At 35.2% G+C, this 13035-nt stretch overlaps 1 protein-coding gene across 3 annotated transcripts in view; it reads right to left on the bottom strand.

Moving 5' to 3' along the window:
- Positions 1–13035, bottom strand: part of LOC138697977 (tyramine receptor 1-like) — a 689651-nt gene that overhangs the window by 175957 nt on the left and 500659 nt on the right. The window lies entirely within an intron of this gene.

The following is a 13035-nucleotide window of genomic DNA, read 5'->3' as shown; positions in this document are numbered from 1 at the left end:
GGTTATTTTTTCACAACTCTCCGTTCTTTTTTAGACGTCGATCAGAAATATTTGTATTTAATAATAATTCTATATTTATTGCATTTTTACAGCATAATCACAGAAAATCTCTCACAATCGTAGTTACTTGTTCTGTAACACCAATAATTTTCAACTGTTTCTTCGGAGAAATGTTTTTTTTTTCATTACCACAGGAAAAACAAATTACGTAACAGATAGTAGCTTGTACTACAAGCTCTATCACTAAACTGAACGTTATGTAAATCAGCTCAACTAGTTCATGGTCATCAAGTCTAAAACTATCCTACAATTACACAACATGCGATAGAAATTGTAAAAGTCGACATCAATTAACGAGTTTAAAATACTGCATAATGAAGATACGGGTTTCTTCCAAGTGACTTGTACATTACCGCACATAGGCCTATTGGACCAAATGAATGTAAATATATCCATTCTGAGGAGATAGGGATATTATGTACCTTAGGTAGGAAAATTTAATAGGACAAAAATCGGGAGCGTAAGAAGCAAATTTATAGTTGTTGTTGTTTAGTCAACTGTCCGAAGACAGGTTCGAACCTCATAATTAACACCAGTGAGGCATTAAGCGACTAAGTCAGAAGATAATAAGGTAGGGTTTATAGTTCATCTCTCCCTCCATTGCATACATGGATGACTAGTAACATGTTACACTAATCAGACTTCTGATAGTAAACTAAACAATATGACAAAATTCAGAGATATCAACTTCAGTGTTGTGATTTTACCATTAGAAGCAAAAATGTGGATTTATTCAGCAATATTATACATACGGTGCACTACACTATAATAATTTGCACTTAAATCCTGTGCATGGGTCTTTTGACTGTAAGTACTTTGAGAAACAAGTCCTAGTTCCTTCGGATCGTCCCCCCCCCACCTATGATTAAAATCAAATTACTCTCCATGAAAAACACAGATCAATATGAAAGCGGTACATACTAAACACATCATATACCCTAATCTAACATGAAAACTGGCATAAAAGTGTATAATTCAAAACTGTTCGAAATTCATACTTCCTTAATAAGAAAAAACTACTCGTCGATGTTTATTGTGTCTAGATCAGAAAACCTGTCGTTATGTTATAAGTAGGGTCGTAACATCGGTATTGTAGACGATTCGTGAGCATACCTCTCTGTGCATCGTCTTGCACTGTCTCTGTTTAGCGTTCGTTCGTACAGTCAGACTCCAGTAGTTTGGCGTGCAGCACAGTGTAGTAGGCTCCCGCTCGAGTACCAATGTTCAGGAATGAGTGCCCAGGAGTGCCTCTTCCTCTGTTCCCATTTTAACGCGATGGGGTTCATGGCTGGAAGTTTGCACATACTTTCATACAATAATATTGCCAGCGTAAAAGGAGTCATACAAATGTTTGACGGAAACGATGCAGCTTCCATAAGTAATGCCCAAACTCTGCTTGGTGACCCAAATATTAAAAAATAGTGTGAATATATTTCATCTATTTTCGAATTTATACCCTCTACAATCGAATGTCTCTAAAAGACTGATGTGAAATTAGTGGAGCAAATTTCGATAGTAAATATTCTCTTCTCAAAAGTGAATGGTCTGCAAGATGATAGGCCTATAAGTAAATAGGTGTGTGCAAAAATGAACACAGCAATACAAAAAAAAAGTGGTTTCAATAATTCATTATGCAAAATTGCAAGAGTTTTGTCAGATGACAAGTGCTATTGTTATAAACTTGATATAGAAATGGATGTTAACAATTTTACATTTACTCTCTTGGTTTCAGCGGTGTTGAACGAAGTTTTTCCGCATACAATGTTATACTATCTGACACTCGGAGGTCATTTTCATTTCAAACTCTAAAAATGAATGTTTTGTTTACTGTAGCAGGAACCAAAACCAGCCAAACAACATGCAAGAAAAGTAAGGTACGGATTCAATCAATTTAGGGCTTTTCAAAACCTAAGAGGTTTTTTGCCTCATTCTCAATATATCGCCATTCGTCTCTGTTCTCTGCATCTTCTTGTCGTCCTCCAACTTTAAAAAGATTGTCATATACTTGGTCCTGCCAACGGAGACGAGGTCTACCAAGAGGTCTCGTACATCTTGGAGAAAAGTCGAAAGCTTTTCGTAGAAGAGAGCCTTCACCACGCCGTAGAACGTGTCCAAGCCAACGTAGTCTTCCACTTTTTATTAGGGCTTTTATGTTGGGATCTTTATAAATATCACTTACTTCCCTGTTGTTCAAAATGCTCCATGTGTTATTTTCTTCAATGGGACCTAAAATCTTCCTCAAGATTTTGTTCTCAAAAGTAGAAAGGGATTTTGTTGTTTTTTTGTTAATATCCTAGTTTCACCACAGCAATATAGGAGAGTTGGTAAGATTATTGTTTTATAGCATCTTAATTTTGATAATCTAGAAAGGAGTTTGGAACTAAGCAATTTATGAAGGGAGTAGTAACACGTATTTGCCGTAACGAGTCTAGGTTCAGTTTCTTTCCCAAATAAGCATGTTTCATTAATTATACTTCCTAAGTATTTAAATTAAGTAACATTTTGAAAATCCCAATCATATATTATCAGTGGCCATCTATTATTTGAGGTACGTGATATATTCATGTAGTTAGTTTTATCATGATTAATTTTTAACCGTTATTTTTCTTTCTTCTACTAAGAGTTTAAAAGAAGGTACCGATTAGATGTCATAAATAAATTAATTATCAGTTAGATATAGGGAAAGCAAAATTGTACGCCATATACGTTTTCGGCATTTTAAATGCATAACTCTAAATATTAAAAAAAAAAAAAAAAAAAAAACTCTTTTCCGACAGGTTTTACCACATTTGCGACAATTTAAGTAGGATTTCCAACAATTATTCCCAACCTCACCAGCATTTTAGACCTTTCCGATATCAACGCATATAACTTATACAATGATTGTAATGTCTTGATTTTATAATGCTCAATAATCTTATACAAAACACGGGACGTGCTTGCTTAGGCGTGCGTCAAATTCGCTTCCGCTGCCTGTACAGCCCGATTATTTAGTCCTGACAGCTAAGCGACGCGAAAGAGGGGTAGTAATAGGAGTATTGGGGAGATTCCGGAGTACATATAAGGGCGAGCGGTCGCTATGGGAATGCAGTAGAGATCAACTGTATAGGAAACACAACGCTATACCGCATGCGAGAGATCCGATCCCTTTGACTGCAGGCAACAGACTAACCTGAACATCCCTTGGTGTAACTTAATGGACTCGCCTGACCCAGGCGCAGATCGCCGGCGACTATCAGGACTAAATAATCGTACTGTACTTGAAACACGACAACTACATTCTGTCCGACGTCGTGTGTTCACCTTCAAACTCATACAAATATAGCGTGTCACTGCACTAATAAGGCAAATAGATAGTCACATTATAGCACAAACACAACCAAGCTTAGTCCACTACAGGAAGCAGTTACGTAACTGCGTGTACAATAATATTTTTTTTTATTAAATAAGTATATAGTTCGCAAGGTTGTAACGTTCATAATTCATTGAAGGCAACCTTCAAACTTTCTTATCGTTTCTGGTCACCAGTAACTTCAGATATATGTCTGCAATCTGCATACAAACATACCGATGTCACTGCCCTAATAAGACTACCAGATAGTCACATCTTAGCACAAAGACAAGCAAGCTTAGTCCACTACACGAAACAGTTACGTAACTACGTGTACAATAATATTTTTTATCAAGTAAGTATAAGGTTCGCAAGGTTGTAACGTCCATAATTCATGGAAGGCAACCTTCAAAACTTCTTATCGCTTCTGGTCACCAGTAACTTCAGAAAAATTATTTGTAAATATGTCTGTAATACGAATAAAATTGTTTTCAGTTACAACTAAGATGTTATATTGATAGGAATTCTACAGTGAGCCATTTCAAATTATGCCTAATTTATTCCGTCCTTGATTGATTCTGTACCAAGGAAAGAAGCTGACCCTTCTTTGAAGAGGACTCCAATTAATGCCGTGTATTTCAAGCAATATGTTCGGTTCAAGTTTGTCGAGCGTGACAAGAATAGAAGTCTGCTTTGAAGAAGCAGATCTGTCTAGCTCGCTAGAATTTGCCCTAGAAGTTCGCTGCCCTCACCAGAACTCCCCTCCCATCCCTTCATGCTTGTAACTGCGTATGGATTTTAGAACAAATCTTATGAAGATTTATTTAGATGTAATGACAGGTAATTTTTATTACAAGAATGTAATTCAAAACCACAGAAATATACGTAGGTACGTATAGGTTAATCACATTAGGCCTATGTTTTAAAATACATGACAGTTTTTATTACACCAATTGCCGACAGAAAGTAGCTATAATTACATTCTTCTCAAAATATTCAAATAAATCACAGTTGATCGGTAACAATAGCTGTGTGAGTATACGAATGATGAAAGTATTAGCGACGTGCATTGGAGACCCTAGATCGTTTCAAATTTGTCGAGTATCATGAAGTTCGATAGTCACCGATGTTCACTCTGCAAAAGAAGGCCTGTCGTGTTTGTTCCACCTTGTTATAAAAATATTCGTTCTCCTCCACTCCCACTCATTTTTGCTTTAACCGCTTAAGAATTTTAGCACAGATCTTGCGATTAGTTTTTCATATGCAATAAGACGAAGTTTATAAAGTCTTGTTTGCCGCTTTTATGTTCAAACATTGCAGTACACTATCTTAAACGCCTTAAGAATTTGAGCACTTATCCTGGCATAAGATTTTCATATGAAATAACATGAAGTTTGTAATGTCTTGGTTTCGTCTCTCATGTTTAAACATTCCACAATACTAGTCGATAGCATGAACATGGGTTTTCTAATATATTTCGTTTGATGTATTTACACTAAATTTTTGTAAATGTTTAACCATATTAATAACAAAAAAAAAAAATTAGTTGTACTCATTACCAGACATAGGAGTCGAGGTACCTTAGCTTTAAATGTACGTAAGTATTTACTATACACTTTTCACACGCTGTACTGGAACACAATTCAGACAAAAACAAAGGTCATACATTCCAGTTATGATTGAAAATGAATACATAACTTATGCTTGTATTCACTTTTAATTCCTTTATGAACTAGTATAGTAATAGCAGAAACTGCGGCCGATTTCGCAGTAATTGTGCAAGCCACATAACAACAGAAAATGCCGCTGGGTCGCGATTTGAGGGAAGCGCTTATATGGAGACCCCTGTAATTTAATAATAGCAATTCTTCCTTTTCTTCTTCTACATTTAACGGTGTAGGCGAACTGCTTGTTCCACCATCACAACCTATCACTCCACCTCTTCCAGTCGTCCTAAATTTCTTCTTCCGAATGGTGAATAGTTAAGTACTGCTTTCGGAAGTTTTGAATTACGTACTTATCCTAGTTAGTTGGTTACATCAATTGTCACGATAATTTTATATTTTTGTGTTAGTGAGAATAGGCTATCTGGGATTATATTCTTCTTTATTTCTTCATTTTCGATTCTGTAAATAAGTGTGCAAACTTTAGTTTTTCCATGGGAAAACTTATTTCTGTACTTGAAATTTTCTTTTTAATTTTTTTACCTATACCTCAGTTCCATATTGTATCACAGGGATTGCCATTTTTTTTGTGGCATTACATTCTCGTTTCTTCTCTTGTTTTATTCTTCAAGGTCTTATAGATAATGCTAGATATAATTTGAAATCTTGGTAATTTTATGTTTATGTATTACTATTATTATTACTAGCTAAAAGCACCCGGCGTTGCAAGGGTTTTCCTTTCTGCTTCTTTATTTAATTAAACTGCTTATTAAATTTTCTGAAATCTCGCAAACCTAACTATAGACAACCAAAACGAATTACCTTTACTAAGCTAAGATTAATCTTTACTTAACGTCACTTACATAAATTGATGAACACTTTAGCGAAATGCCTGCCAGCGTTAACTCAATTTAAAACAGTTCTAAATCAGGCACCGAAAAGACAACATGTCATCATGTGCCTGACGTTCAAGGTTTTTTATACATTTATATATTTATTTATTCTGGTGTAGTTAAGGCTATTAGGCCTTCTCTTCCACACCGCCAGAAATACAAATAAAATAATAGGAAAATCAAACTACTATGAACAAAGTAAAACCCTTTTCCTCTTTCTGATGAGTTTCAGCATCGAATCAATATATACATATATAATTTAATTTATATTGGAAGATTTTTACCCCTTGACCGCTGTACACCCACTTATAGGTTACCCAGTTTTTTTAATATGACTTGGAAAACTATATCTCACAAATTCAGAACATATTATATTAATTCTTATTTTATACACAGAATACAGATACAATATAAACTTGCAATAAGTCATTCTTTAACATAAAGACTAATATTCTGAGAGACGTATAGGCTTAACGGTATTTTAGAAATTAAGAGATTGTTATTTCCACAACGCATAATATACATTTGCAACGTGATTATACAAATACAATTTTGCAGTAACATATTTTCGGACGTGAACAACAATATTTTGAGAGACGTATATTTTAGAATTAATACAATGCTATTTTCAATCGGCTTGCGTACATTCACATACTACATTAGCAACATGAAAGAAATAACATTGAACTGTTTTTTGATACATGTAAAATATTTTTTTTCCACTCCTTTGTATAAAATATATTCGAGGATGTGAAAAACACGCAGTTAGATCAATGTCTGCAACTTTGAGGTATTGTCTTTGAGCTTCATTTTAATATGGTCATTACAAATGCTAGTCTCACTGAAATTGCAATTGTATTAAATAGAATGGGTATCATAGCAATACGTGAGATAAAAACATCTTCTCCTTTCGTTTTTTCAGTTAATATTGCGACTTCTATTACGTTTCGCATGAGTTCTTCACACCAATTCATGTAGGTGCATAATTTTGGTGGGTTAATATTTCGCAATAGTACTTCTGGTTATTAAATATTAAATAAATTATGTGGTAGCAATCCTTGTAGTTTGAAAGAATTCTAGAATTCAGTTGGATAAAACACAGCCTGCTCACTATCTACAACTGCATTGAGAAATTCATAATACGGTCCTGGACTGCGTAAAGATATTTATTGTACGAATTATCTAGTTTTAGCCTTCATGATGTGTACCAACAATGTTATTCGTGTTACAATTTTCATAGCTTCGTGAAAGTCGATGTTGAATACAAAAGACAATAATAAAAACAATTGACTATAGAAGATAGCATTTTAATATTACACATGAATGTTTGATCGAATTTATTTCTATTTTTTATGTTTTATTAATTTAACGTCCATTTGTACAGTTTTAATATAGCCTATGTTTTTCTCCTGGTTATGAATGTTAAATGTGCAAATTTTGGCACATATCAGTCAAAGTGTGTAGATTTGTTGTACATACCCACATTCACTTTTACCATATAATTATATTAAGATGTCAGTATTTGTATGGTAACTTTGTTTGAGACAGCATAAATAAAATACTACGGATATATTTATGTAGTAAAACTTCCTTTATGGCGGGTTAAAATAAAATAACGTATCTGAAATAATGTAAATTATCAAAATAATAAAAAAGAGGAGTTGAGCTCAGGTTCGAACCTGTGACCCCTCACACTAAAGTCGCTCACCTTACCACAACGTTACAGAAAACTACGTATTGAAGTCCTTGGATTAATGTCTTATGAATGCTTTCATAGTTGCTATTATGTTTGATTTTGAATTTTTAAAAATTAAACAAAAATGTGTTTTATGCCATTTTGTATTGTATATTATTGCCCATGATACATTCAATCAAGAGATCGTCCCTATTTACGTAGTTAAAGTTAAAGTTATGTTTTATTTAACGACGGTCGCAACTGCAGAGGTTATATCAGCGTCGCCGGATGTGCCGGAAATTTGTCCCGCAGGAGTTCTTTTACATGCCAGTAAATCTACTGACATAAGCCTGTCGCATTTAAGCACACTTAAATGCCATTGACCTGGCCAGGGATCGAACCCGCAACCTTGGGCATAAAAGGCCAGCGCTATACCAACTCGCCAACCAGGTCGACTCATTTAAGTAGTTTTAATTTAATATTATTTAATTTTATATTTCAATAACAATATGGCCGCTTTTACAACAGAAGAAGAGGTGACAGAATGACGTCAATAAAAAACAACTGACTGTTGAATCGGCAATTTTAATATTATACACGACGTATTTCTTTCTAATTTTTAGTGTTTTCAATAATTTAACGTCCATCTATACAATTTTATTGTAGCCTATGTTCTTCTCCGGATTATGAAGGTTAAATGTGGAAACTATGACAAATATCGGTCAAAGCGTGTAGATATGTATTGAGTACATACATACATACATACATACATACATAAATACATACATACATTCATACATACATACATACATACATACATACATACATACATACATACATACATACATACATACATACATACATACATACATACATACATACATACATACATAGACACATTGACTTTTATATTTATTATTATTATTATTATTATTATTATTATCATCATCATCATCATTATTATTGATTCATACAAACAGACGGTGGTAGGTTGAATCACCGATACTGCAAAGTCTCCATAATAGTGCAAGGAACCAAAACGCCGATAACCTGATTTTCCATTTTCCAGGCGGGAGATAAATTTGTTCACCCAATATTTCAATATTTCCTTGACATTTACCCGTAACATAGCAGCTGTAGCGCCAACAGTCATTTTAAAGGCTCTTTCAATTATTACACATTAAGATTCTGGCTCATATATGAGGCAGTACATCTCACTTCACGATAATTATGTGTCAGAGGAAGAACAATTATTGTTTGTATACATCTAAAGTCCGACTAGTGTAATATGTAGCTAGTCAGTGATGTATGCAATGGAGAGGAAAAGGAACCTGATCACCATACTTCATTTTCTCCTGGCTTAGTTGCCTTATGAGTGATATCGTTATGCGATCCAATACTTTATTCGGACAGTTGACTAAAGGAAAACACATGACTGTATTTTTCCCTTAGCATTAAGATAAGACTCTATACCTGTGGTCATCACCACTCGCTGAAATGGGTTAAGGGTAAGGAGTGTAACAAAATATGCTCAGTCGTGCAGAAGGGAGAGAGAGAGAGAGAGAGAGAGAGAGAGAGAGAGAGACTGCATACCCGCCTACAGCCAGGAATGCACGCTAGTGCCTCTCTTATCCACGGGTAAGAGACGCTAGCCCGAGGGTGCACTGTGCTGATAACCGCTGATCTATATACTGTCACGAAAATATTTGATATAAGTAATTGTTTTTTGTCCCGCGCCTTGGCGTCGTGGTCTAAGGCATCCTGCCTAGGACTCGCATTACGGAATGATGGCTGGTTCGAGACCTCATGGAGGAAGAAACTTTCTCATGAAATTTCGGCCAGCGTATGGGACCGGTGCCCCCCCCAGCATCGTGATGCACTTGGGCAGCTACGATAGGTAGCCAAATTCGGTTACGCAAACCAGCTATTACGGTTGGGGGGCTCACCGTGCTAACCATAAGATACCTCCATTCTGGTTGGATGATCGGCATATTGCCGTGAGGCCAGCAGTTGACTGGTCGGTCTTGGCTCTTCATAGTTCATCACTTCTTTCTGCTTTGTCATCTGTATGGCGCCATACATGAAAAAGATCGTTCCGCTATACCTCTTCTGAGAGGACTAAAACTCGAAAAAAAGGCAAAATTGCAAAACGTAGCAGCTAGTTTTTAAATAGGAGAAAGAATAGGGTATTGGTTTTAGTCTTCTGAAAAAATTTTGAACAATTCTTGACAATTCTAGATTTCCAGGTGTAAAAATACTCAAAACTAGAAGTTAAAATAGCAATAATTTCTCAATTTTCAAGCAAATTTTACTTCAAAGTAGTAAGTTGTGTGGTATTTTTAAAACTTAAAATATCACAAACATAGCACATACCTTGGTCTCTCATATTCACCAGTAACAGATGAAAATCGTCGGAAAAAACACGTCCTTTCCAGCACAGTTATCGAACATAAATTTTGAGCTCGGCTTGAGGCCGGGGACGCGATAAGAAACATATTTCTGACTACTTTTACAACACAAGAGCTACACAAATAAGCATAACTATAACAGTGCTGTTTGTTGTTATAACAGAATTTACAATTCTTTCTAAGTAGGTCTATTTGTTTATATTTGTTTCCGTACTAAATTCCTCATAAAATAATAAATTATAATATTTTAATATAGGGTAAAGGTTGATAAAACCGTGATAAGAGTAATATTGTGATAGTTCTTTTTAAGAATTTATACAATTTTACTGAGCGAGAGAAATGTCAGTTATGTGCAACAACTTGTTCACGTACATTCCCTTAATACGTTGACGCATAAACCGTTCTTCCTGTCGCTCAGTAAAATTATAATAAATTCTCAAAAAGAACTATACAATATTACTCGTATCACAATATTACCCTAATAATAATAATAATAATAATAATAATAATAATCCATTTTGAATCTTGCGTACACCACTTTTAACACTTGAATATAATTAGGCTCTGATGATGGTGCGTGAAGCACTGAAACAGCTGTAAGCCGGACAAATATTACATATTTAACACGAGTAAGTCCACTAGTTCATCAATCAATTAATAATAATAATAATGTGACGTTATTGTTAGGATGATGCAGAAAGCTATAAATAACTTACGATAATAGTACAAGTAGGGGAAGTGAATGACTAAATTTGTATTTTTTTCTACTAAATTTTGTCGTGAAACGTTTATTATCGAACCTTCCAAATTTGCGTGACACGGTTTTTAAGGTTACTTACAGTGGGAGTAGCACCACTTTCCTTATTGCACCAGTCGATAAATGGCAGTTTCTAAGTGAAGTGTGTATATTATTAGGAAATAATGACGCCATACGATTACAGCCAGCCGTGGGTGTTGAAGATAGTAGACAAGTCCACTTGTTACACATGAAATTGGGTGTTAAGAATTAAAAAAAAAAGAAAAATGAAAGAATCCGATATACATATCTACAATGAAGGTCGAAATTGATAACTTTCAAAAGAGTCTGTATGTTTTGTTACAAAAGCAACAATATCGCAAGAAAAGTAGGTCTACAAATTGTTTATCGCAAGCAAAAAGACGAGATAATAATGAAAGTAAAAATGGTGAACCATCAGAAGCAAAACAGAGTAGAAATGAACGTATGGGGCAGTATAAATGACGCAAAAATTGATGGGTGTGTACTAGTATTTCTCAAGATATAAGTATCTGTGTAGTATGTGTAAATAATAATGCATCTCCAATAACATGTAAATGTGTAGACTTACAAAATATGTGGTCATAGTTTTTTTAATTGGTTAATTTACGACGCTTTATCAACTGCGATGATTATCTACTGAACAGGTACTCTAAATGAGATGAAGGTGATAATATAAGCGAAATGAGTCCGGGATCACAGCATGTACTGTCAATGAGTTGAGGAAAAATCCCGGAATAAACCTCAACCAGGTAACTTGTCCCAGTCAGATCTGAACTCAGGCTCGCTCGTTTCACGGTCAAGCACGCTAACCGTTACTCCATGACGTTGGACTGATCAAAGATGAAGAATGACTATTATGTTATAAAGAACATTAATTGTAATCATTTTAATAAATACTATATAACAATTATGGCCATCTTCCTGCAACGATCTAGCAATCCACAATCGACAATCGGAAGTTTATTTCTGAATAGTCCTTGTATATACATACATACATACGAGTACATACATACATACATACATACATGCATTCATTTTTATTTTCACAAACAAAAAATTCTCTCTCTTCCCACTCATTATTAAACTTTAATCGGATACTTGAACTCATTTTGTGAAGTAAGCTACTGATTATTCTGTAATTACTTTTAGTCAGTCTAATAGTCTTCATCCTTAACTCGTTGCAACGTATAGCTCATGCATTTTGTAAAGACACTTGCGATGTGCAGTACGACTACAACGTTTCTATCGAGGGGGTAGGAGTAGAAGGGAAGGACGGGCTTGTATCTATCGAGTTCAAGGCAAAGGGTAACCCATTCCCCTATAATTCGTAAATAGACTCATCCGATCTAATGCGCAGTTCTGAAGGAAGAGTGGGGGAGTGTCTGGACAAAATGCATGAGCGCTACTGCATGCATAGGCTATTATTAGAAACGCAAGAGCACGCTTCACGTTGTTTTTCTGCATCCCTGATATACAGCAATCACAACAGCAGGAATGAAAATTGTGAGACCACCGAGAATGACTTGTAGTAGTGTAGAAGAAGCATGATATACGGTTCACAACGGCAGGCATGAAAATCGCGAGATCACTGAGAATGACTTCAGCTAGGTCTGTAGTTAAATTATACATATGCACTGCATTGCCTAAATGGTTTTATAGACCATTAATTATATCGGGAAACCTGCTTGCGATTGAGAAGAAGAACGTGGGCTGGGAAAGTTCCCTCCCTCGATACGCTTCTATTTGTAGCTAACTAGCTCAATTACACCTACAATAAGATTATTATTATTGGATACTGCGCACGCAAGCATTTGGTTTTACGAGATAATGATTTTTTCTTTTTTAGTAGGTTATTTTACGACACTTTATCAACAACTTAGGTTATTTAGAGTCTGAATGAGAAGATGATGATAATGCCGGTGAAATGAGTCCAAGGTCCAGAACCGATAGTTACCCAGCATTTGCTCATATTGAGTAGAGGGAAAACCCAGGAATAAACCTCAACCACGTAACTTTCCCCGACCGGGAACCGAACCCGAGACACCTGGTTTCACGGCTAGACGCGGTAACCGTTACTCCACAGGTGTGGACGAGATAATGAACGGCCTATAATAATACAAAGAACAATAGTAGTAGTAGTAGTAGTAGTAGTAGTAGTAGTAGTAGTAGTAGTAGTAGTAGTAGTAGTAGTAGTAGTAGTAGTAGTAGTAATAATAATAATAATAA

Source organism: Periplaneta americana, chromosome 4 (assembly GCF_040183065.1).
Source record: "Periplaneta americana isolate PAMFEO1 chromosome 4, P.americana_PAMFEO1_priV1, whole genome shotgun sequence".
Classification (NCBI taxonomy): Eukaryota; Metazoa; Arthropoda; class Insecta; order Blattodea; family Blattidae; genus Periplaneta; species Periplaneta americana.
Note: the sequence above shows the minus strand (reverse complement) of the source record. Positions and strands in the feature narration are given on the sequence as shown.